Source organism: Triturus cristatus, chromosome 3_1 (assembly GCF_964204655.1).
Source record: "Triturus cristatus chromosome 3_1, aTriCri1.1, whole genome shotgun sequence".
Taxonomy (NCBI): Eukaryota; Metazoa; Chordata; class Amphibia; order Caudata; family Salamandridae; genus Triturus; species Triturus cristatus.
This window is the reverse complement of record NC_140583.1, coordinates 57,775,405-57,802,247: the sequence shown is the minus strand read 5'-3', so window position 1 is coordinate 57,802,247 and position 26,843 is coordinate 57,775,405. Positions and strand designations below refer to the sequence as shown.

The 26,843-nt window shown below is 50.5% G+C and overlaps 1 protein-coding gene across 5 annotated transcripts in view; it reads right to left on the bottom strand.

The window, feature by feature from the left end:
* TP53I11 (tumor protein p53 inducible protein 11) overlaps positions 1–26,843 on the bottom strand; it is a 442,907-nt gene that overhangs the window by 199,142 nt on the left and 216,922 nt on the right. For 4 of the 5 annotated variants that reach the window (XM_085643443.1, XM_085643442.1, XM_085643444.1 and 1 more), the window contains exon 2: positions 3,645–3,707. The exons of the other annotated variant lie outside the window; for it this stretch is intronic. The gene's annotated coding sequence lies outside the window, so the exon portion shown is untranslated. The remainder of the gene's footprint in view (positions 1–3,644; positions 3,708–26,843) is intronic. 5 annotated transcript variants of the gene reach the window in all.

The following is a 26,843-nucleotide window of genomic DNA, read 5'->3' as shown; positions in this document are numbered from 1 at the left end:
GTGAGGAGAGAGCCTTTGCTCCCTGAACCTCTCAACCCTCTGGTCCACAGACTTGTTGGCATGGGGGATTCTCCAGGTGACTGCATTGAAGGTCGGCCAGCACACATTACATTCCAACCTTGACCCTGTAGGCAGTCACTGAAAGTCTTATTTCAGGTGGTATGTGGATGTATCATATCTGAGATTAAAAATGTAGACATAGAGTTATGTTCTGTTATAAAATATGTAAAGCGCATAGCTACCCCAGCAACGGGGATTCGCAACGCCAGTCCATTGCAAGAAACAGACTGCAACAACAGCTCAAAGCAGAGGGAGGAAGAAAGGGACCTATCTGGAGAAAAGCCAGGTCTTCAGTGGTTTTCTAGTAAAATAAAACATTGTGTTTTAAAGGGCAGTGGTTGTTGAGCTGAGCCTGTGAGGAGGGAGTTCTTTGAGTCTAGTCACAAGACCGGAAGCGCGTGAGCTGCTGACTTTAGTCATTGTTAGAGCAGCGGGTCCTTGTTGTTCAGACAGAGTGCAGGAAGTGCGTTTGTTTACATGAGTGGAGGGGGATAGGCTGTCCTATAGAATGAAACTTGACCACATGCTATAGGTTTGAAGAAAAGCATCAAGTCTGAGGTCAGCCAGGAGGGATGGTTTGGGTTTACTGAGGTTTAGGAGGTACCAGAAGGCATTCAGTCTTTGAGGATTTAAACATCAGTAAAGTTCAGACATCCATGGTTGGATTCTATGATGTAGGATTGCAGAATGTGAATATTTTGAGGTAGAGAAAGGCGAGAAAGAGGTCGTGGAGGAGCACCTGCCTAGGTCACACATGTAATGAAGCATGTGCAACTCCCGCCCATGCTACACATGTGTTGCAGCAAGGGTGCACTAATGGAATGCAAGAACCACCATACTCTGTCCTTGTTAGCACATATAAAAATATGCATCTTTATACTTATTTGTCAAAACTTTATGCTGCATCCCAAGGTTCTTATTTTTCCACCTCTTCTTTCCACATGACATCCCCCGTCAGGTAGCATGATGTCTTCTTCAGTTTTGCCTAGAGCATCAGGCTTACTCCTCACTCACCAACAAGGTAGAATATTAAACTCTAGCTTCTTCAGAGCAGAGTACTTTGTTTCACATTTTGTTTACATTTCATTAGAGATCCCCGTGCAGATAGGTGCAGTGAGTGACTGCGTCCACCTGCAAGGGGCTATCTGGGGGATCCATAGGACCCCCTTCCATCCCTTTAGAAGGCTGCATTTAGAAGACCCACTGAAAGTGTGCCACCTTTTTGTGGCACACTTTTAGGGCACATTCTAAAGGCATGTTTGCCTCTGTGCCCACATCGGTAAAACAGTGCAGGTGCAAAGTGATTCCCTCATTTGCCTGGGCAACTCTCCCATGTAAATTAGAGACCGCCCTCTAATGATAGCACGGGCGCAATATGTATAACAGAATAGGCTTCACAGCATTTGTGGCCCTTTTGTACTACCAACGTGCCCCGGGGGGCACAGAAAGCAGGCACCAATGCCCATTCCACTCCTGGGGCACTTGAGTAATAAAACAAGGTAGAAAAATTCTTCATCCAAGATATCCTTCCTCTCAGGAAAAATAAAATGGAGATTCACTTGTATGTTTTATGAGTAGATAGCTTCAGAACATCTCCCTCACTTCTTTCCTCCAGGCCCAGCAGCTCCTAGTTTTTAACTGTACACTTTCATTCATACAACCCAGTTCATAGATGAGTGGGAAACATAGGAGGAGAACATGAAGCAAAGAGGAAATGAGTGACTGAGGCTTAGACCTAATGCGGTGACCAGGAACTTCATGTGTGGCACAAATTAAACCAATATAAGTCGTTAAAATAACTCATGTGAAGTAAATACTGAAAATAACCGATTAATCATTCATCAGAGAACACGCGGTGTGGAGTAGAGAGTGGACATGAAACTCAGAGGCGAGATTTAAAATGTGTGAGATCACGCTACTGTTTGAGATCACGCTGCTGTTTGAAACCGGAGGCGCGCCGTTCTATCTAAAGTAAACACTTGTAAAAGCAGGGGAGCCGGCAAGACAGATCAGCTCTCTCAAGCTCACTGCTCTACATTCTCTACATCTGGGGCCGTATTATCAAAGTGTCGTGGAGCGCAACGGGATTGTGTGCCCGCTTTCTGCATCCCGCGGCATTTTGGAATTACATAAGTGGCCATAGACGCTTGTGCGGCCCCTTCTGTAAAATGGATAGCACTGGCACATATGTAGTGTCAGCGTTATCATTAGAGGGTGTTCCCTCATTTGGATGAGGTGTGGCCCCATGCAAATACGGAAATCACGTTCCCTCTACACCTGTTCCATATTACCGACATGGGCGCAGAGGCAAGTATACCTTTAGAAGGCGTACTGAAAGTACGCCACTAAAAGGTGGCACTGAGTCTTCTAAATGCAGGCCTATAAAGGGATGAAAGCGGGTCCCATGGACCCTCTCAGAGATCTCCTTGCAGGCGGGTGCATTTACTCACAGCACCCACCTGTAAGGAGAGCTATAATCCCCCTTAAAAGTTTAGGTGGGTTCCCGCCTGCCCAAAGAAACCGGAGCAGCTTTAAACAGCTGCTCTGTATTTCTCTTGAACGGTGAAAGGCAGCGCACAAGGTACCTTGCTGTGCTGCCACACGCCATGTGCAAGGGCAGGAGTAAACCGCATTTAAGCAATACAGTGCATCTGTGTCATTTCTCCCTGTGCTGACAGATTTGGCAGCCTAGTGCCAACGTAGGCACCCTGGCACTTTACGTTGCATGCTGGGTTGTTTTAGTGCATGAAGGTGCCCCTTCCTGCAAAAACACAATCCTAAGAGGCGTTTTCCTCCTTCTATATGTGATGCTGAATGCCTGCACGGACAGCGCCCCTGCTTCGAGTGACTGGACTGTGCTGCCTGCACAGACAGCCCCCCTGCTCCGACTGACTGGACGGCGCTGCCTGTACTGCCAGCCCCCCCTACACTGCTTTCTCCGAGTGACTTGACTTCGCTGCCTGCACTGACCGAGTCTGCTTCACTGCCTGTTCAGAGTGACTGGAAGGCACTGCCTGCACTGACCGAGCCCCCTTCATGGCCTGCTCCAAGTGATTGGACTGCTCTACCTACACCTGAGCCCCCTTCACTGCCTGCTCTACGTGACTGGACGGTGATGCCTGCACGGACAGCGCCCCCTTCATTGCCTGCTCCAACTGGACTGCGCTGCTTGCACTGACCGATCCCCATTCTCTGCCTGCTCCAAGTGACTGGAGTGCGCTGCCTGCACTGACCGAACCTCCACTGCCTGCTCAGAGGGAGTGATCTGCTGTGCCTGCACTGACAGCGCCCCCTTCATTGTTGCTCTGAGTGACTCGACTATGCTTCCTGCACTAACCAAGCCCCCATCACTGCCTGCTCCGAGTGACTGCACTGCGCTGCGCTGCCTGCACTGACCGATCCCCCACGGACTGCTCCGAGTGACTGGACTGCGCTGACTGCACACCTGACCCCCCCCTTCACTGCCTGCTGCGTGTGACCGGACTGCTCTGCCTAGACCGAGCCCCTTCGCTGCCTGCTCCGAGTGAGCGGTCTGCTCACCCCCGCTCCCCCATGCACTCCATAACAGAAGAGGCGTCTCTGACCTGCAGTCCCGAATCCACTCTGCTCAGCTCCGGGTGTCCACAGCTCATGCCTGTCGAGAGGGCCTGGAAAAAGAGAGAGAAACTCGTCATGCCTCCAGCATTATTCACCACGCTTCTTCTGAGTGAATTAAATGGCTTTTTATTCTGCGCACTTCATAATTAAATTAGTCTTTCTGACCAATACAGGAAGCGAGGCCTCTGTTTCCCTGGAGGGCAGAACGGCAAAGTCTACACACAGCAAACTTTGGGAAAGAGGCTTCAACGAGACTGCAATGGTAAGGGTTAAGGGTTATTCAATGAGTCGGATAGTTCGGCGGATCAGGGTCAGTGCGCCTGCGGCCAAGATCTGCGAGCAGTCCGGAGTTCATTGTTTTATTCTCGGCATCACCTACCTCTTTCTTGAAGGAGAGCTCTATGGGAGCGGGTAACAATTTACAATAGCAGGTAACACTGTAGCGCCAAGGAGCAATGAAGATTGCCTGGGGCGCTACATGAGTGGTCAGAAATATGGTTTTCCCATTTCGTGAAGGAGAAACCTGGAGGAGGGCGCACGTCCTCAGAAAAATAGTGTGGGGACTAATTCAGAGGAAGTGACGCCACAAAAAGAAATCTCGCTCCTGATTTACAACGCAAAGCGCCTATTTTACGAAAATAAGTTAACATCATCATGCAAAATATAAAGAAAGTGTTTTGGTTTGTTTGACTTTATTATAAATTATATATATTTTCCAAATATCAACCTGTAGTACAGCCCAGAAATGACAGAAAGAGACACCATATTTATTCAAATGTGTGGAACTAGATATGACATTTTAAACTGCATTTAGACTAAAACGAAACGCGCTGGTGCATTTCTTTTTTTAAATAGTCTAACTTTCTGTTAATGCATGCAGCTGCTGTGCTGAGGCACAAGGCACACCTCCAGTCAGGGGAACGGAGTCCCCTCTCCCTCACTTGGTTGGGGGAGTTCTGTGAGGGGGGCGGGGCTCAGTGTCTGACTCGGGCACAGTGACGGTAGCTGGGCCCAGCCACTCTCTCTATAGCTCCTTTTGGGCTCTCCTCCACCTCACGGCCTCCAAGCACTGATCCGAGCCTGCCCACACTCACTGAAGGAGCCCCATGTTATTCCGTCGTCGTGACCATAACATTGAAGAGAGCATGCGCAGGGGCGTGGCAGAGCAGCAGACATGCCCCTCCTCTGCCCTCACCTACCTTGCCTAGTTGTTACTCTGAACACCTGCCGCCGCTCACCCTCGACGCTGGATACAAACGTTCTAATATTAAATATAATTCTATTCTCATATAGCGCTTCGAAGAGCAGTAAAACACGTCCAACTGCTATCCACAGTACCCCCGTCTTCCCTGCAGAATCAAGTGATTTACAGGTTACACAGAACTTAACCTGCTGAGCTAGTGTTTTGTTTATGTTCGGTTATGTTTTGCTATGCTATGTTTATATCTGTGGCGCGCATCTCACCCGAGGGGGTATCCTGGCACATAAGGAAGGGTGATGCTACCCTGGACCGGAGCTATTGGAATAGCCAGGTTTTTAGTTTCTTGTGGAATGCAAGAAGTGAGCTGGTGGCTCAGATGGGTGGGGGAGGGGGGGGAGGTTGATCCAGGCTTTGGGAGCCAGGCACAGGAAGGTATGCCCCCTGGCTCCGGTTCTTCAGATGCAGGGAACGTGGGCGAGTAGGAGGCTGGCAGAGGTTTCTGGCTACGGTACTGAATTTGGGAGCCAGATACAAGAAGGCATGCCCCCCAGCTCAGGTTCTTCAGAGTGTGGGCGTGGATGAGGCCGGTGGATTGGAGATTTCTGGCTAGGGTTTGGAATTTGGAAGCCAGACACGGGAAGGCATCCCACCGGGTCGGTTTCCACGGATGCAGGGGACGTGGAACCATCCAGCCCACTGAGCAGAGGTTACGGTGTGGAGTTTGAGTTAGCGGGGAGGTAAGTGGGGCCTAGGCTATCTTTGTGTGAGTGAGGAGTTTGAAGAGGGGGCCTTTGTGAACGGGGGGATCTAGTGCAGATGTTTCGGGTGTGTGGAGATGTGAGTGCAAGGGGGAGTTTGAGTGTGAGCTTGGCTGCAAGGTTGTGATTGGTCCGGAGTGTCTTGGTGAGATGCGTGATAGAGCGTCATTGCGCGCTTTCATTTGCAGGGGTGCATTATAATCACTAGTAGGCTGCGCCTGCATTTATTCTTTTGTTGTGTGAACATTTGGCTATTAGAATGTGAAATGTAATAATGTGTAAAAGTGAAGTGATAGAGAAACTTTGTGTAATGTGGGGAAAATAACATGAAAACTGTGTTCCAATGCTTGTTTATAAATGACTAATGAGAATTAGTTTATTGTCACTTAATGCACTGATTTAAATGTATACAATATGGATGTTCTTGCATATGCGTGTTTAATGAAGTACCATGGTGATTCTTATGTTAGCCAATTTTCAGTCGGGTTTTGCGCCTTTCCCGGGCTCTCAGAAATGAGTGGTTCATAATGTTCATGTAGAATCTTTTTCTTTCTCCCAATTCTGTAGCAGGTGGAGACATTCATCCTTGTTAGTTAGAATAACACTTGTGTTGTAGGAGATCGGCTTCGGGAGGAGAGGACACATTCAACGAGTGTTGCTGATGATGTGGGACGGTGTCTTTCTCACTGGAGAAGGCCTAGGAATCCAGGTCACCGAGCCAGAGGCTGGGAGGATCGAAGCCTACTGGAAAGTTACCTACGAGGAGGTGTCCAGCTGAATGGGGTGATCGCGTGAGGCAAAGATGGGTGTGTCCTAGGATTTTGGTGTTGGAATTAGGGACAGTGCCATGGGGGTTGAGTTGGGAGAGGAGATTCGAGGAAGCATCTTAGAACGAGCTCTGTAGCTTTATGTACCGGACCCATTCAACGCGAGTGCACTTCTTCGGAAGTCTTCACGCGCTGACACCTTTTCCTGAACTTGCCTGGAGAATGCGAAGTAGGGATGTCCCGTTAGTGGTGCTGTAGGGACAGACAAATGCGTTATACTTACGGACCTCCAATGAGGACTAATCTCAAAGTCGGGGCAGTCATTATCTGCGTTCTGATTTTGGAACTGGTCATGCCTTGTATACTTCAGAGATTGAACTTTGCCCATAGGTCTGGCTTTGTATTACTTCTAATGTATTTTTACACCCTCATTCGAGCTGCCTGTATGTACAGTTATTTTTAGCTTTATAATAAACTAACCAACTTAGAACCTGGAGTCTGTGATTTTCCGGAGTCATGAATTATTGGGACTAGGACATCTGATAAGTTCTTTCTCCCCTCTACACTTCCAAGCAGGTACCAACGATCAGATAACCAGGGGTTCCATAGCGCATCCAGCAAAGGGATCCCCGCCCCATCCTGTGTGTGCTACCGACACACCGTGTTCCCGTAGTCCAGCTTCCTGGAGACCAGGGCTGTGTGACCGTTCTGCGGATGTTGAGCGGGAGCCACCTGAAGATTTCTCTGAAGACATTGTGGATGAGGAGGCGGGAGGGGGTGGTCGTTGTTATCTGCCTGGTCCGCGAGAGATGGTTTTTTACTATTATCATGTTTATGTATATATTATATATACTTTGACTGGACCCCACACCTTCCAGGATGTTTTGCCTGCTCCTGGTTGTCTGCCTCGTGCACTCCCTCAGAAGGTTCGAACACCAGTCCACAACGCTTCATGGGCGGTGCCCTTTATAGAACATTTTATCACCGTAATATGGCATTGCAGATCCCACAACATTCATGTGGGATTCCTAGAGTGTGGTTCGTTTCTCTGATCAAGTCTGTCTCCTGGTGGACTGACCGGAAGTGCTCTAAGCAGGGGGAAATGGTAATCAGTCTTTCAAAAGCAGCTGTTTCCCCCAGAGGGCAGGCAGGATATCTAAAGACCTCAAAGTCTGTTCAGATGTTTTAATGTCTCCTGCCTTGAATCTTAAGGGTGGTGGAGCACCGGAATCAGAACTATAGAGGAGATGTGGCCTAGCGCCAAGAGCTGCCCAACTTGGAACCTGGAGACGCAGGTTCGAATCCCAGCCTCGAACCTTGATTGAACATCGTGTGATTCTGTGCAAACGAATTAATCTCAACTTTGTGTGATTCTGGACAAATTACTTATTCTCCCCGTGCCTAACGACGTGAAATGTATGTGTGTGGGTTACAATGCTGAGTTTAGTGGTTTTCAGAATGACTTTCGGTTGATGCTAAACATGGTTCGTCGCCTCCTGTTCAGCTGTGTTGATAGTTAATGCATATTTGCTCACTTTTCATGGTTTTATTTCCATCAATGGACCATTCTTTACATAGGGTATTTTCCACCACTAAAATGTTATGACTGAACCGGACAGAACTGTGCAGAGAGGACTCCGGGTGGGGCAGCCCATGTGAGCACTGCCAGGGCTCTGTGCCTGACCCACACCCGCCCCGGGGGTTCCCAGAGACATCCTGTTCCTTTCCCAGACCCCAGAGAAGAAGGTCTGTGAGAACCAAGGTTGGCTCAGAGGTTGGCCAGACACGGACACTGGCAGAGGTCCTCATGTGCGTCACAAACCTGGCAGAGGCCGGGCACTGCCCGCCCCATGCCAGGAGAGCCCTTTACCAGCGCTGTGTACTCCTGTTTATTATTACAGATCTTGGAGTGCAGCTTCATACCCTGGCGAGGCTTTCTAAGAAGTCTAACTTTGAAAACCTTTAGTGCTTAGTTTATTGACCGACTTCGGAAGGATGAAGAGCAGAGCGCGTCCGCATCCTCCAGATTCGCTACAAAGTTCTGCATCTTCCGTTACATGTTGTGTTTTTTCACAATATGTTATGTAGTGCAGTATTGTGCTGTGTCGTGGTAAATCCTCAGTGGTTTACTTCTTTGGGTGGGCCTAAATATGCCGAAGTAGGAAACCAGAGCCGTAGGGACAGTGAAAGAGTATATTTGGTTATACTCTAAACCGAATGTGTGCAGAGCTCCAAGCTCCTTCTGATTGGATGAGTGGAGGTTGAACTGTCCACACTCCACAAGGTGAGGGGACGCGCTCCACAAGGTGATCAACGGTTTGCTGTCCACCGGAGGCTATCGAGGGGGACTTCATTGCCCACAACTCTGTGCTCCCAGGAGGGAGGAGCCCAAATCAACATCGCGCTTAAAAAGCGCCGAGGAGTACCGCAGCGCGGGACGCGCTTCACAAGGTGATCAACGGTTTGCTGTCCACCGGAGGCTATCGAGGGGGACTTCATTGCCCACAACTCTGTGCTCCCAGGATGGAGGAGCCCAAATCAACATCGCGCTTAAAAAGCGCTGAGGAGTACCGCAGCGCGGGACGCGCTTCACAAGGTGATCAACGGTTTGCTGTCCACCGGAGGCTATCGAGGGGGACTTCATTGCCCACAACTCTGTGCTCCCAGGAGGGAGGAGCCCAAATCAACATCGCGCTTAAAAAGCGCCGAGGAGTACCGCAGCGCGGGACGCGCTTCACAAGGTGATCAACGGTTTGCTGTCCACCGGAGGCTATCGGTGGGGACTTCATTGCCCACAACTCTGTGCTCCCAGGAGGGAGGAGCCCAAATCAACATCGCGCTTAAAAAGCGCCGAGGAGTACCGCAGCGCGGGACGCGCTTCACAAGGTGATCAACGGTTTGCTGTCCACCGGAGGCTATCGAGGGGGACTTCATTGCCCACAACTCTGTGCTCCCAGGAGGGAGGAGCCCAAATCAACATCGCGCTTAAAAAGCGCCGAGGAGTACAGCAGCGCGGGACGCGCTTCACAAGGTGAACTGTCCACACCACACACACCCTGCCACCGCTCCCAACCAACCACTGAGCTGAACCGATCAAGGCACTGGTCGTGGAAGTGACGCGACCTCTGATAGGCCAACTACACTGGATTTTCAAGTGACGAGGTAGGCCAGGCTGGTACTAGGGTGGAAGAAAGGCCACAGACCTGCCTTAAACACATGAATATGGCTCTAGGTCAAATTCAAAGAGTCCTGGCTCTGTGCAGAAGCTGGTCCAACGCATTGTATGGAAGTATCTGATAATAGCCAACACACAAACCCTCTGCCAGGAACCCCAACAAAAGAGAAGAGGGCGCGGACCCTCTCGGCAGGGAACCAGATTCCGGAAGGTCTTCAACGCCGCCATTACAGGTCGCCTTAAATCAGCAAAGGTCTGAAAATCAAAGTTTTTATACAAGTGTAAAGGAAAGAATTAGGATTATACACCGCAGCGTGTTCGCCTTAGGTAGCCACCATGTGACATGCATGGCACTATGAACACACCCCTGGCATGGAAAGTTGAACGTCACAGATATGTAGCTCACTGGTCCCAGAAAGGGCTTTTAGATGACCATGTGCTCTGGAATAACAAGAACAGCAGGTTCAAATCACTACAAACAGTTCATCTTTAACTGTTTAACATCTTTGCACAACTTGTGACTCGCTCAGGGTTGACTGAGGAGACACTTCCTGTGCCGTTGCCTCACACACCCAACATGGCCGCCAGATAAGACCAGTTAGAAGAAAGAAGGCCGCGATGAGCGATGCTCAATGATAACCAGATTCAGAACAAGCTTCCTATGCTCAGAGAAGTGGACAAACCAGAAACAATCTATCGTAGGATCCAAAATACGCAGCTCTTATTTTCAATCATTGTGCGGCGTGATCGCGGCTCAGCTCATTTTAAGTCCTGTCCTCGACAAACCTACTGTAACTAACACCTTAACATACACTTATAGTGGAGTTTAGGTCCGCCCACTTCAAGCCATTGGCTGTCTGTGTTCTTCCTCTTCCAGCTATTTGCTTGTGATATTGTCAATCACACGCCAGATCATCGCAAAGGCTTTTGGCTCCGCCCCTCAATCTATTGCCTGTTTCTGGGTCCTAACACATTCTTGGGGGGGAGGAGTCCTTGCATTTCAGTGCATAAGGGAATACTTTCCCATGTGGCTTTCCTTTTGTTTCTGCTTTCCACTGCTCTCTCTGCTCTCCCCATGCTCTCTCCTCCACTTCACACCCTCTCATATACCCCACGCTATTTCACCCGACTTCACAGCTCCCACTCATCGAGTGCTCCCCTCACCTCCAGTGACCTCCTCTGTTTCTACTCCCTGTTAGTTGAAACCGTCCCCCACCCACCTGTTTTGGCTTTGCCAATGCTTCTATTATTGCATTAGTAAAGCGAACATTAGCAGCGGCCATTTTTGAATTGTGTTTTTCATTATAACTATTGAAAGATGGCCACCGGTACATGCATGCACACACACAGTTGGCCATCATTGAATGCATTAGGGCAAAAAACATCCAGAAATGACCTCCCATGAGAGGACATGCACGTACTGGCGGACATCTATGAATGGGTTTTGGCTTACTTACCTATGCCAAAGAAAACAAGCACTGGCAAAGAAAATATGACTGTAGCTGCATGGGAAAGGCTAGACCAACCTAAACGGCTGGACTTGATCGTTCTTGTATCCAGGGCAAAGAAGTTTGCTCTATGGGTCAGTTGGCTAACCTTCTGTGCAGTTTCAGGACCACAAAAAGGTGCAAAAGGCCTGTTCCCTGAAGGACCCAGCTGACAAGTAGCAACTGGACCTGGACTGGATCCTGCTGGTGGCCTCTGCTGGAGTGAGGCTTGAGTCCCAAATGCTGTTTGAGGTTCTAGTGTCCTTGGCAGTGTCAAACTGAACCTTTTCTAACAATGCTGCACAGTTGGGACATAAAACATTTTTGGACTTCCAGACCACCGGTGGATCAGGACCAACCAACCACAGTAATCTGACCAAGGCTGGACTTCACAGGGCTGAATAAACAGGTTTCTCATGCTTAGAGCTTTTCCACAGCAGCAAATCTGTTTGTTGGTCCACTGCGAAAAGACATCCGGCCAAGACCTTGGTGGATGGGTTACTCCGCCACAACTGTGAATGATATCATGTCTGCCAAAATATAAATCCCATAGGATATAATGGAATTTATATTCGTCGGGCGGGATATCCATCACCGTTGTGACGGAGCAACTCCTCCGCCGAGATCTAAATAAAGTCCCTGGTCTTCTAAAGTTGGGATACCAGACCATGACCCCTAATCTCTACAGGTTTAGGTGAGGGACGAACACAAGGCTGGCAGTTAACATCAAACAGGGTACCATGCTAACTAGCTGAAGTTTCAAAAGAGTGCTCGTCACCCCAACATTTAGACCTATTGAGTCTTTCAAGTATCTTTCATTAACCTCACACTTTTATGCAAGTAGGATGCAATGCACAGAGCTGAAACTGTCCGTGCTGTCAAGTTGTACCCTGCGGACAGCCTCTGGACAGACCTTACTTTAATTATTGTGCTACACAGCCTCAACCCTTACTGTGGGCCTTATGCCACCTCCTACGAGCAGCACCCTGGTACAATTACAAGCAGGGTCCTGCACTACAATAACCAAAAACATTGCTTAATTTGAGTTGGTGGTTTCCAGGGCTTGGCACCGGCTCTAAACTAGCAACACAGACACGTTCTTATGACACTTTACCACATGGTGGCACTGTGTGTCTTAAAGAGGTGTGGCGGCGCGGCCAAGGCAACTGACTCCGGAATCTGGGGCTCACGGTTCGATCCCCGGCACCGGTGGCAGATTAGCCCAGCACCATGTGACTCTGGGCAATAGCTTGCTTAATCTTCCCGACGGCCCCCAGCGCCTAGAGACCCTTACGGGGGATTGTTCGCGCTTTACAAATGTGGATTTTTATTATTATTGAGTGATCAGAACAACAGTTGTTTTTAATTAAATATACATTGAAAATAACGTATAACGGGTGCCCACGCCATTCTTACGGCTTTGGGGGCCTGGAATGGGTTAAGGTGTCACACTTTGATGGCTAGGATGGTTCGTAGTTGGGTTGGTACTATCCTTGGCAGCGCGGACAGGGGCAATTGGTGATGATTCTGCAGCGGCCTCCTGACGAGGGCCCTGGCACTTATTTATTTACAAATTAAGCACGGACCAACACGATATAAAGATGAACAAATTATTATTTTCTGGGATTTGCAGTAGACAGAATAGTTTAGTATAGATAGGAGACATTACATCTTTACTGTGGAGACAGAGCCACAATGCTTTACTATGGTCGCGGAGGTGACATGACATTGCTTTCCTATAGGCTAGGGAGGTGGCATGTTCCTGGTAGAGAGTCTGGTGAGTCACACGTTTTCCATTTACAGCAAGAAAATAATAGCTGGAGTGAGTTAATTAATTGCGCGTGCGTCTGCGACTGACAGGTCCTTATCTGTGATGTGTATTTAATTACGCTAATGAGTAACACGGTCGCCTGGCCGACATGGTGTTCGTTCAGTCTGTGCTTGGCGTGAGTAATGGCTTCAGCGTAGTGCTAAAGTATCCGTGCTCTGCATGCGTAAGGATGGGGCAGCCGAGGCTCTTTGTGTATAAAGGATGAAGAAAGCACTCTCTTATCTGTCGGACGTGGCTGGCGGGACGAGAGCTCTATGAAACAAAATGCACCTCTCCCTCGGAACGTACACTCCATCCCCTCATCCTTCTGAGGTCGATAAAACGAGTGCCATTGAGTGGGGTAAGAAACATCTGTTATTCAGCACCAAGATACCCTTCTGGGTGAACATGCGCTTTACACATACGTGTTCTATTATGTGATGACTAAACGCTGACTGCCATGCATCACGCTAAGCTGTCTCAGGCGAATCTTCCAGCTACACTCCCCGGCACCATGTTTGCAGCCAGTTTACTCCACACCCAGACTCCCATCATTGAGAGTCGCAGAGGCCGGGCTGTTCTCCAGGATATGGGACATTATACCAAATGCAACTCCCATGCGGAACACATGGACCCTCACTGGTCTCGTCCTTACAGCAGCTTGACACAGCAAATCACCAGATTGTGATATGTGTATTTTTAAAGCGCTCTCTGACCCATGAGGGTATCCTGGTGCTACGCAGGTGTGTGAGGCTAGCCTCGAGGAGCCAGGTCTTCAGCTTCTTGTGGAATTCAAAAAGTGAGGAGTAGGCTCTGGTGTGGGAGTTCGTCTTATGAGAAGGTCTGACCTGCTTTAGTTCATGCCTGGGGCGTGTGCTAGTAGAGTTTGGCTGAGTGGATGGGCCTGGCGGGTTGGTGGAACTGTACACGTCTATTGTGGTAAAGTTGGGGCTTTGCTGTGTCGTGTTCTGCATGTGTGGGTGAGAAGCTTAAACTGTGCATGCTTGTGTATCTGGAGCCACAATGGAGTAACAAAACTTGAGGGGCTGCCTGCAAGTACATGCATGTGGCCCCCCATGCTCCAGACCCAGTCCGGAGCTCTCAAGCCAGGGACCTGCCAATTTCAGAGGGGCCCCCGGAGCTTGAGGCTTTTGTTACGCTGAAGGGGAGTCAGTGGAGTTCCCTCAGGGGTGGCGGAGATGTGACTCCAGCTTGGGATGTTGAGGACGAGTCTGGCTGCTGTGTTCTGGATGGTCTGTAATTTTGTTTGTGTGTTTGGTGATACCTGTATACAGGGAAGTTCCGTAGTACAGCCTGCTCTTGATGTGGGCTTGGGTGACTGTCTTCCTGGTGTTGTTTGGTAGCCACTTGTATGTTTTTATGAGCATTCTCAGGTTGTGGAAGCAGGACATGGCCACCTTACTATTGATGATGATTTTGAAGTTTCCCGCTTGTGGGCTGGGAGAGAGAGTGGGTCTGAGGCCTTTAGGCCGCCAGGCGGAGTGGCACTAGAAGGCATCCTTCCCCAAGATGACTAATTTGGTCTTGTCCGTGTTCAGCTTGATGCAGCTGGACTACATCCAGGTAGCCACTTTGGCCATGCAGGAGTTTAAATGTTGCCTTGCACTGGGTGTTTTGTCTGACAGGGACAGTATAAGTTGTGTGTTGTCGGTGTAGGTGACTATGTCGACATGCGCTCGGATGACATCCGCTAGTGAGGTCATAAAGATGATGGAGAGAGTCTGTCTGAGGGATGATTCCTGCAGGATTAAGCTAATAAGTACCCAGGCTTCTGAGCAGTAAGGCAGCATCTTTATGGTGTGTGTTCTTCTGAGGAGAAATGCGCAGGTCCATTTGGGGGTAAGTTCTTGGATGCCAGTCTTATGCAGTCATTTGATAGGAGTGTGGTGGGAGACCGTGGTGAAGGCCACAGAGAGGCTGAGTAGAATGAAGGCTGCGGTTTCTCCTCTGTCAGCAAACATCCAGATGTTTTCTGTTGCTGCAATGCTGTGGTTTGGTCATAATCCGGATTGTGTGGCATTGAGGAGCTGGTGGTTGGGGTGGTGGTCAGCTAGACGCCCACTGATATGCTTTTTCTTGGACCTCGGCTGGGTATAGTAGGAGGGACATTGGTCGGCAGTTTGTGGGATTGGGTGGACCAGTTGTGGGCTTTTTCAGGATGTCATGTCGCGATGGCTGCATGTTTCCAAGCTTCCAGGAAGGTGGCTGTGTCCATGAAGGTGTTGAGGACGAGGGCGAGAGCTTTACTAATTAGGGTTGACACTTTGTCAAAGGCGTGGTGCAGGTAAGGGTCTGACCGGGCCCCTGAGTGGCGGGTTTCTTGATTGTTGACATTTTGTGTGAGTCTGGGGTTTTAGAGGCTTTCGAGGAGTGTGACCAAACTGGGGCCATATAGTCTTCTAGGTGGAAGTTGAGGTTTCCTAGAAAGATTTAGGCACCAAAGTCACTGACAAGTGGAGTAACAAGAAAAGCCAGGTTTTAAAGTGTTTTCTAAAACTCATCAGGTTTGGCTGACATCTAAGGTGCCAGGGCAGCTGATTCCGGAGTGGAGCAGACAAAGTTCTGCCACCCCAGGGTACCTTGCGGATTTTGGGCACCATCACAGTTTTAGAAGCTGCCGACCCAAAACCTCTTGTTGGTGAATACCAAGATAATTTTCTCTTTAGATACACTGGGCCTGTATGGTGGAGCGAGCGCTCTATGCGCTGTGCATAGTGCTCTGAAGGTTACTATCCTTTTTACTGGAGCTCTGCTAGGGCATTAGTGACAGATTTGAACTCCCAAATGTTCCTAAGGAGGCATGCCACAGCATTCTGCACCCTCTGATGTTTCTTTAGCGAGCCTCGCCGCATGCCCAAGTGAAGGGAGGAGGATAAAGCCACTGGCCATGGCCACGTCTCCGAGCATCAGTGTGCGTGCTCAGGACCAGAGACACCTGTCAAGGATGCAGGGGCTTCAGATGCTACACTAAGCACTGGTCCCCGCAATCACAGCTCCCGGGTCAGTTTCTGAATAGTCTGTTCAAGCATCAAGTGGGCATGACTTCTACCGTGGATCCCACGGTCTCCGCTGAGGGAGTGAACCGTAAGGTCTTCCTAGAAAACATTTCAACCTGGCAGACCCTATGCACATTGGCACAAGGCCAGACACTGCAAGAGGCGCTGCACAGTGACCCATGGGCACTCCCAGACACCTGGAGTTTCCCTAGTGTCACACCATTGTTGTGTTGGGAAATTAGCATCTTTTGTTCTGTGCTCACAGCCTGCTCGAGGCTGAGTCAGCCCCGCGGGGTCTGGTGAAGCCCCCTTGTGTACTCCGATGGGGTGCTCTGCCCCCCCCCCCCACACTTGAACCTCACTACAGCTTCCTCACCCGGAATGGTGACCCTGGTCGAGGTGATGTATGATAGCATTTGATTGTATTCAAACGCCTCGATGCTCTGGCCTTAGGCATGAACGTCAATTCAATAAGCCAGGGCTATCAAGAGGTCCACTACTTAACCTTTGACCCACAAAGACATTATAGAGTTGACCCTTTTATGACCCACCTTTAACTCCTAACAATCTCCTGTGTTTTACTCTTAAAGGCAAGGAAAGCAGAAGGGGTGGGAAGGACAGAAAGTAAACAAGACTCAGAGTCATGTTTGCTTTCTCTTCCTGCTACTACCGTCATAACCCTCGTGACCAGGGGTCAAAGGGTAGGCTAGGAACACCATCTGCTACCCAGGCTACTCCCAACTGATATCCATGCATTGAGAGTCCAAGCAACTACATAGGAAGACCACGTGCAGTTTACACAAGGCCCATGGTCATGGGCACGCCTCACAGACTCATGTCTACGAGTGGGCGCACTCCATGCAGGGTCCATGTCTACTCCACGCAAAGCCCATGTCCTCAGTGTGAGAAGTTGGCCTGGTATATGCTGTTCACTAATTAAAGTGACCACCTTGTACCATGCCAAGCAACCCTTATGGTGTGGTTGTAAGTCAACCTTTTCGGACCAGCTGCCCTAGTGGTAGCGTAGGCTAAGCAGTCTTTCAGGCTAAACTCGTTTTGGCATGTAAAGCAAGCTGTTTTACCATATGTAGATATATATTCAAAATATATATGTATTTATTACTCAAAGTATCCCCTGGACTCTTTATGAGCACAGGAGCACAAATCGTTAAACAAGAAAGTATTACAATATACAGAAGTTGCACTTTATATGGATAGGCCCTGGTGGCCGCTTGAACCATATACTAAAATAGTGGTATAAGTACCACGACTAGGAAAGGAAGAAGGCCTAGGGCCTCTAGAATCGCTGGGCCTACAAGGAGCTAACTTCAGTTAGTGACCAGGAGGTCCACGGGTCGCGTGTGCAGTGTGGAAAGTTACACGCGGGCTCCCCTAGGTTTTCAATGGGTGCGTAAAAGTTCAAAAGTTACTGCTAAAAGGGTCTTCTGGTTGAACTACGAAATCAAGACTTCAGATCTAGACATTAGAGATGTTACTCTACACTTGTGCACCGGAGTTCCAGCTTTACCTCACCCACAGGAAGCGGGTGCATAGGTCTCGAAGTGCGTCGGGTTTCGTCTATCTGTTCAATGGAGCCTGATGACAAAGATGCTGCAGGCGGTCGGTCCAGAAGAGATGCGGTGGATCCAAGGGTGGATCGGAAGTGTAGAAGACCTGAAAGCAGAGGGGACAGTGTTCACAGTCACTAGCCAGTGACCGGCGTGGCACCAGGTAGGTACCAGGCGATGTCGGGTGCAAACAGGTGAAGAGGTGTAGCTAGTCTCTGCAGCCACGTGGTCCCTGAAGGTCGACAACGTCCAGGAGTCGGTTCACGAGCTGTCCCACGCAGGCTCTCGCTGTCGGCGGTGTCGGCGGCTCGAAGGAAGCAAACAAGCCTTGGCAAAAGCAGGAGTCGCAGGAATCGAAGAAAGCTTGTGGTTCTGACCAGCAAGGTCAGAGGGGCTGCTCCTTTGGAGGGCAGCAGGGGCCAGTCTGGAGCAACCAGACCAGCATCGTAGTTTTCAATTAGGTTTGCCAAAATGGCCACTAGCCAACGGGCCAGGGACCGGGCAGGCGCGTCGAGTCGCGAAGTGCAGAGGGGCCCCACGCAGATCGTGGAGATGCTGGAGGGCTCACCTTTGGTGCAGATGCTGCTCGGATGTTGGGCTTCTCAGGACCCAAAGCACAACTCGGAGGGAGCCTCTGTCGTCGCGCTTGCAGCTTGTCGAGTGTCTTTCATGATGGCTGGCTCCACGTGTCTCGGTGCCTCCACGGGTTCCTTCTTTGCAGGGACTGTGGATCGGGCTGTGAGAGGTCTGGAGGTCCAGTTCTCGTTGGGCTCTGGGCTCGGGCTCCGGCAGGAGGCGGCGGCAAAGCAGACGTCGATTCGCTGGATGGTGCTTGCGTTAGCAAGATGGTCACTCCCTGACCACAGGGGAGATTTCCTTCAATCTTCTGTGCAGCAGAACATCGAAGTTCCTGTCTTCTTCTTAGTTTCAAGTTGATTCCAGGATGTCTGAAGTCTTAGGACACAGCTCCTACCTTTAAGCGGATTCTAGGGGCCGGACTACCTGCTAGGTCCCTCCCTAAGGGTGGGACCAGGAAGGGGGGTGGTTACACCCCCAATCCTTTGTCCAGCTCGCCCCAGGTCCGGGGCTGGTGTGCCCCAGGACCGGTTTGAACTGGCATATGCACCGAGGCTCCTTGTGAGCCTCAGGCATGTCTGATTCTATTCAAGCCCTACCTGACCAATACACAAAATCCTGTCTGGGGTGGTGCTCGCACCTCCCCTGGCAGGAAACCCTTTGTCCACGTCTCCCAAGCTGGAAGGACTCCCAGCAGCAGGAGGGCAGACTTGTGTCGGTGGTGGCAGCGCCCATTTTGTGAAGCTGAGGCTATGTCTGATTTTACCCGGGTTTCAGGATCTGTACATATCGTGTCCCTCTAGAAGGGTGGAATGCTAACCCCGTCGCCAGAATTGGCGAGGGGTTAGTATTCCAATTCGTATGACACCTTACTCGACATTTTTTGATAAAGCCAAACCAAAGATAGCATTTAACTACCAACACCAACTTACCCCAGCTGAGTGATCAGCCAGTTGTGTCAAATTGTTAGGCCAGGCCAGGGGTGGCACAATACATGCTTCAGCCCCTGGTAGGCCTTAGATACACCAATGCCCTGGGTACCTAGTGTACACTGGTACAGGGGGCTCACAGGGTGATCTAGTTCCAATTGGTTATGCACCTAAGGTACATGGAGTCCATTTTAAAGAGAGAGCAGACAGGCTGACCCCCTGAATGGCAGGATCTCAGGCCAACTAAGTCGAAAAACCAGCTAGACACTAGGCAAACAGTTGGGGGTAACCTTAGTCAGATATCCACCTTCCTACACTCAGCCATTCTCACTGCATGCAGGACCCATGTCCACATGTACTCTACGCAAGGCCAATGTCCACAGCCATATGCACTGCATGCAGGACCCATGGCCACACGTACTTTACGCAAGGCCAATGTCCACAGCCATATGCACTGCATGCAGGACCCATGGCCACACGTACTCCACATAAGGCCCATGTCCACAGCCATCTGAACTGCATGCAGGACCCTTGTCCACACGTAGTCCACACAAGGCCCATGTCCACAGCCATCCGCACTGCATGCAAGACCCTTGTCCACACGAACTCCACACAAGGCCCATGTCCACAGCCATCTGCACTGCATGCAGGACCCATATCCACGCGTACTCCACGCAAGGCCCATGTCCACAGCCATCTGCACGGCATGTAGGACCCATGTCCACACGTACTCCACACAAGGCCCATATCCACAGCCATCTGAACTGCATGCAGGACACATGTCCACACGTACTACACACAAGGCCCATGTCCACAACCATCCGCACTGCATACAGGACCCGTATCCACGCAAGGCCCATGTCTACAGCCATCTGCACGGCATGCAGGACCCTTGTCCACACGTAGTCCACACAAGGCCCATGTCCACAGCCATCCGCACTGCATGCAAGACCCTTGTCCACACGAACTCCACACAAGGCCCATGTCCACAGCCATCTGCACTGCATGCAGGACCCATATCCACGCGTACTCCACGCAAGGCCCATGTCCACAGCCATCTGCACGGCATGTAGGACCCATGTCCACGCGTACTCCACACAAGGCCCATGTCCACAGCCATCTGAACTGCATGCAGGACACATGTCCACACGTACTCCACACAAGGCTCATGTCCACAGCCATCTGCACTGCATACAGGACCCATGTCCACACGTACTCCACATAAGGCCCATGTCCACAGCCATCTGCACGGCATGCAGGACCCATGTCCACACGTACTCCACACAAGGCCCATGTCCACAGCCATCTGCACTGCATGCAGGACCCATGTCCACACGTACTCCATGCAAGGCCAATGTCCACAGCCATCCGCACTGCATGCAGGACCCATGTCCACGCGTACTCCATGCAAGACCCATATCCACAGCCATCTGCACGGCATGCAAGACCCATGGCCACACGTACTCCACGCAAGGCCCATGTCCACAGCCATATGCACTGCATGCAGGACCCATGGTCACACGTACTCCACGCAAGGCCCATGTCCACAGCCATCCGCCCTAAATGCAGGGCCCATATCCACGCATACTCCTCGCAATGACAATGTCCACAGCCATCCTCACTGCATGCAGGGCGCATATACACGCGTTCTCCATGCAAGGCCAATGTCCACAACCATCCGCACTGTATGCAGGACCCATGTCCTCGCAAGACCCATGTCCACGAGTACTTCACACAAGGCCCATGACCATGTGCGCTCCACACAAGTTCCATGTCCATGTGTACGCTATACAAGGCCCACAGCCTCGAGTGCTCCATGCAAGGCCCACGGCCACGTGTGCTCCACACAAAGCCACGTCTACAAACACTCCACACATGCACACACACACACTCCAAACAAGGACTGGGGCAGTGGGACCTCCTTCTGCTCTCCATCTGCTTCGCCGGCACCGTCAGCTCAACCTCTGACCTCTGTCGTGTCCATCACTGTGCTTGATTGGATATATACATTTAGGACTTTCCACCAAAGTCGGTAATACGAGTGATGAAGTGCGGCTACCTACAGGCAGGGAGAGCGCGCACGCTATGACGATGGGCGACGCCAAGGTCTTTTCCACCAGGTCCCAGCTAGGAGAGGAGGCCCTTTACGTGAATGCCCCATAACCTGCTGGGCTCAGAGACCGTTCTTACAGGTCCCATCGGGGCTCACAAGTGGTGCAGTTTGACTCTGAACACATCTCCACGGTAACACCCCGAGGATCTGTGCCTGGTAAGTGCAGGGGTGCACAAAGGTGTAACACCAGGTTCAGTGGTAATCCCCATTTCACTGGGTACTGATAGAACATTAGCTATCCACGGGTATTACTACAACCAGGAATTAAGTGCCATGCCTTTGTCTGCCATTAGGCGCTACATAACAATTGCTATGTCACATTTCATGAACACGGTCATTAAACTGTCCCTTCGCGCTCTCCGTAGGGTTCAGGTTACATCTGTAAAAGCCAGTGCTGGGGCCCTGCGCGGCCTCGAACGCACCCTATACTTAAAGCTTATGGCTGAGAGGGGCTACGCATGGTTATTATCTGCAGAGATGAAAATACAAGTTCAGAGAAATCAAAGTGCCCTGCAATCCCAGCCGAAGCGGCTGCAAAGCCGCATCAATTATCGAGGAGCGCGAGCGGGAGCAGGGTAATTGCAGCCCGCGTCACTCACAGCCTCGCCGCACTTTAAAAATTTAGCGCAGAGATGCTAACACTTTTCATCCTTAGTCTTCAGGGCTAGAAGTCTGCAGGTGAAGGCAAGGGAGGTTGGGGGAGGATGGGGGGGGGGGGGGGGGAGGATGGGGGGGGGGGGGGGAGGGGGAGTTTCGGAGGAGGAGGGAGGGGTGGCGCCAGCGTGACATGCTGTCCCTCCTGACAGAGAGCACTCGACCTACCTTAAAAATACATACTCAAGTGATGCGTCAGGCCCGAATGTTATATTTTGCTGCTGGGTATCCATGAGGGGCACACAATGGGTGAAGGCAAGACCCCGCACCTCTCCCCCCCCCCCCCCACCACCGACCCGGAAGACGGCAGTTGCCGGACAGTCCAAGTGCCACCGCTGCTCGTCACACGACTATTCTTTAATACAGGTAATACCACTTGTGGCGAGCAGGCCAGAAGTATATGTTTACGGGGGGCTTGGACCCCAGAAATGACGCGACATAAAGAGATCAGTGGGAGAGATTCTCTCCCCGATATTTGAATATATAATAAATAGTGCACTATGTTGAGAGTTTGTTGATTTTTGGTGCTTTTTTCATATCCTCTTCCGTTTTATTTGTGCCCCTCTATTACACACACCCTCCTTTCTTCTTCCTCTAGGCGCTACTTCTATAGCGCTCTCTCGCTTTAATCCTCTGTATTTGAATGCCTCACATCTTCTCCCCTCCTCAGCCCTTTATTATGAACATATAATGCATAGGACATGTCATGCACTCCTGTACTGTATCATGGCTGTATTTGAAGAGGACGCTTATGCGAAACTACAGGAAAAGTATCATACATCATGTATGGGGTGAAGCAGGAGTAGTATGTGTTTCCTCATGGCCCCGAGTCCAGGCACATAGAACTAGGGTTGGGCAAAGAATTCCGCTCCGCCGGCGGAGTTCGTGGAGTTTCACCCACTCCGCACGGTGTTCCGCAAAACTCGGTGAAGTGATGTGGAGCAGAGTTTTTTGTATCGAGCTGTAGGAAGCTCTAGCCAACCCTACAACACATCATTCTACATTAAGTTGGTGAGCGCTCGCAAGAAAAAAATGAACGCTAGAACTCCTGTCAGGATTTCTCAACGCGGGCGGTCGCGGCAGGTGGGAACTGCTTGCATTGAGAAATCTATCACTCGCGTAAAATGTCTACTCATGCTGCAGAAAACAGCAGCGCCCAATGGCGTGACGCGTAGTGCCGTTCATGCTGATTTTACAACATGGCACACACTGCACTAAAAAATAAGTGCAAACAGCACAACTTAACAGACTCTGCTGCTGACGGAACTCCGTGGAGTGCGGCAGAGTTTTTCTGGCACTTCGCGGAGTAGAACTCCACAAACTCCACCCAGGCCTCCATAGAACGGCACCATGCTACTGGTAGCAACACAACCACCTATGTACAGTCAAGGAAGGCAGTGGCGCTCAAGGAAAGACTGAACTCTAGAGCACCCCTTTATCTAGGAGAGGTTTAATATGGCGCATCAGATGTCACCAGCCCTCCATTTTGTCAAGGAGACTCAAGTATTTCAGGTGCATCAATGGAAAGAGAAAAGGTGCTCAGCAGAGAGTTCGATTCAGTCCTACTACACCTCATCTTTCTAGAGAGGTGCTGAGCAGAGAGCTATAGCCAACCCTACAACACATCATTCTACAGAGGTGCCCAGCAGAGAGCTAGATTCAGACCTACAATACCTCATCATTCTAGAGAGTCACTCTGCACTGAGCGACAGCCAACCCAGCAGCACATCATTCTACAGAGGTGCCCAGCACAGAGCTAGATTCAGACCTTCAATACCTCATCATTCTAGAGAGTCACTCTGCACTGAGCTACAGCCAACCCAGCCACACTTCATTGTTCTAGAGAGTAGCACAGATACTGACTAAGGACCCCGCTTATCACTGAAGAGATACTGACAAAAGACCCCACTCAGCCCTCCTGACATATACTGACAGAGGACCCCACTCAACCCTGCGTAGAGATACTGACAGAGGTGCGCGCTTAACCCTGCGTAGAGATACTGACAGAGGTGCCCGCTCAACCCTGCGTAGAGATACTGACAGAGGTGCCCGCTTAACCCTGTGGAGAGAGACTGAAAAGGACCCCGCTCAGCCCTGCGAAGAGACACTAACAAAGGACCCCGCTCAACCCTGCTGACATATACTGTCAGAGGAGCCCGCTCAACCCTGCGGAGAAATACTGTCATAGGAGCCCGCTCAACCCTGCGAAGAGATATTGACAGAGGAGCCCGCTCAGCCCTGCGGAGAGACACTGACAAAAGACCCCACTTAGCCCTGCTGACATATACCGACAGAGGAACCCACTCAACCCTGCGGAGAGATACTGACAGAGGAGGCCGCTCAGCCCTGTGGAGAGACACTGACAAAGGACCCAGCTCATCCCTGCATAGAGATACTGAAACGGACACTCCTCAGCCCTGCGGAGAGAAACTGACAAAGGACCCTCTCTGCCCTGTGGAGAGAAACTGAGAAAGGACCATCTCTGCCCCGCAGAGATACTGACAAAGGAGCCCGTTCAGTCCTGGCGAGGAAGATACTGACAAAAGGACCCCGCTCAAACCTGCGGAGAGATAATGACAAATGACCCCGCTCAGCCCTGAAAGGAGATACTGACAAAGGACCCCGTTCAGTCCTGCGGAGAGATACTGAAAAGGACCCCGCTCAGCCCTGAAAGGAGATACTGACAAAGGACCCCGCTCTGTCCAGCGGAGAGAAACTGACAAAGGAACCCTGCTCAGCCCTAAAGAAAAAATGACAAAGGAGCCCGCTCAGTCCTCCAGAGTGATACTGAAAAGGACCCCGCTCAGCCCTGCGGAGAGAAACTGACAAAGGACCCGCTCCGTCCTGCAGGGACAGTGAAAAAGGACCCCCTCTCAGCCCTAAAGAGAGATACTGAAAAGGACCCCGCTCAGCCTTGAAAGGAGATTCTGACAAATTACCCCGCTCAGCCCTAAAGAGAAACTGAGAAAGGACCCCGCTCAGTCCTGCGGAGAGATACTGACAAATGACCCTGCTGAGTTGTGCTTGTGCTGTTCACTCAAAATACAGAAACCTTTTCGCGAAGGGCTGAACATGGTTGTGCAGTTAAGTATGGCTTTTGTCTCATAAATGTAGCAATTCTGAGAACTCCGTTCAGTGTCTTATCCAAAATGAGGTCGTTTTTGGGAATATTATTCATGCATTCATACCCACCACTGGTCACCTTTTGTATATGACGGTGGGAAAACTAGGTCTGTGCGAAGTGGCATCAGACCTCAGCAGGACGGGGCACCGGACCTCGGCAGGACGGGGCACCGGACCTCGGCAGGACGGGGCACCGGACCTCGGCAGGATGGGGCACCGGACCTTTTATGTTTACCTGAAAAGACTACACTGACGCAAGCTGGGTGTAGGTACCTCTTTATTATACCTCTTACTTTCCCTAACTAGCCTGACCCGGAAGTCTGAGACATGGTCAGGCGTGGCAATGCAACATCTCCCCCTTTTGTAAATTGGCAAGTACCTCAAGTCATTTCTTCTTTAAAGTTCTTCAATAAGTCGAACTGGCCTTCGAGTAGTCCTCTGTGTCTGGTGAGGAGGATGTTGGTCTCTGGATTCATCCACGTTAGTTACACAATGGCGTTATTCAAGTCTGTCCACTCCTGGGTCTGAGGTGTCTGGGTCTCTGTCCGTTTCATCTTCTCGACTGTAGGCTGCTGGATTACACTTCTTGAAGTGCAATTATGTTTCTTGTGGTCTTCTTTGTTGTGGAGGCTACTGTGATCATGGTTTCTTACCTCTTCATTACTTGTAGCGGGTGAGCATGATATTGGCTGTCCGATTTAGTTTTCTGTTCCTGTTTTACTAGGACCCAGTCTCCTCCTTGGATACTGGATGTTTTTTCATGGCGCCGATTGTCAGCGTAGTCTTTCATCTTTGCTTTCTTGTCTTTATCAATGTTCATCAGTGTCTCGTGATCTGTGGTCAGGAGTCTGGAGTCTATAACTGCATCCGACGTCGGGATCCTGGTGCGTGGTGTCCACCCGAGCATCAGGGTGGCGGGGCACATGTTGGTGGTGCTGTGTGGTGTGGTTCTGTATGCTCTCAGTACTTCGTTGAGCGCAGGTTGAATGCCACGCTGTGACAGCTTAGCTTGTTGTATTGTTTTCTTCAGGGTGGCCATGAAACGCTTAACCATCCCATTGGCTTGGGGCCATAAGGGGGGGATTTTCCGGTGTTTGAAGTTCAGATGGTCTGCGAATTCTGTGAACTCGCGTCCATTGAAAGGCGGTCCATTGTCCGTCTTCACTATCTTGGGAATTCCCCATGCTGTGAACACTTCGTCAAGGATGGGTATGACAGCAGATGCTCTTGTGGATGATAATTGGTGTGCAATGGGGAATCGGGAGTATTCGTCCATGATGAGGATGACATATTTCCCAGATTTTAGTGGACCGAAGAAGTCAACAGCAACTTGATGCCATACACTGTCCGGAAGATCAGACATCTGCAGTGGGGCGGGTGGTTCTTCTCGCCCAACTAGTTGGCATTGTGGGCAATCTTGAAGCGTAGCTTCTACCATTTGATCAAGGGACGGGAACCAGACCCGCTCTCTCAGTGCTTTCTTTGTGGCTACAACCCCTCTGTGGCCTTCATCTGCTAGATTAACAGTCCCTTGACGTAGTTGGTGAGGAATGACGATCCACCTGTCTCTCAGTAGCAATCCATCTCCACTGATTGTGAGGTCATCTTTGACATGTCTGAAGGATGAAAGTTCATGCATGTTGATAGCAGTGGTAGTTTGGGAGGTCTCCAGATGTCGCCATGCGTCCGCTCGAATGCGCTTTATGACGTCCTGGAGTGTGGCATCCTTGGCAGTGGCATCTATAATGGCATCTAGTGGCACGGCAGGTGAGCGCGCTTGGTCAATAACGAAGTGCAGGTATTCTTCGGCTAGCGAGGTGTGTGTCTGTGTCAGTATTTGAGGATGGCGTGAGATGTAGTCAGCTGGGTTCTCTGCCTTTCCTGGTTTGTGAATAATGGTGTAAGTGTATTCCTGCAAGCGGATCCCCCATCTCTCGATTCTTGGAGGCATCTTTGCTCGAGGGTTGCCGAAGATAGTAATCAAGGCCTGGTGGTCAGTAATAAGTGT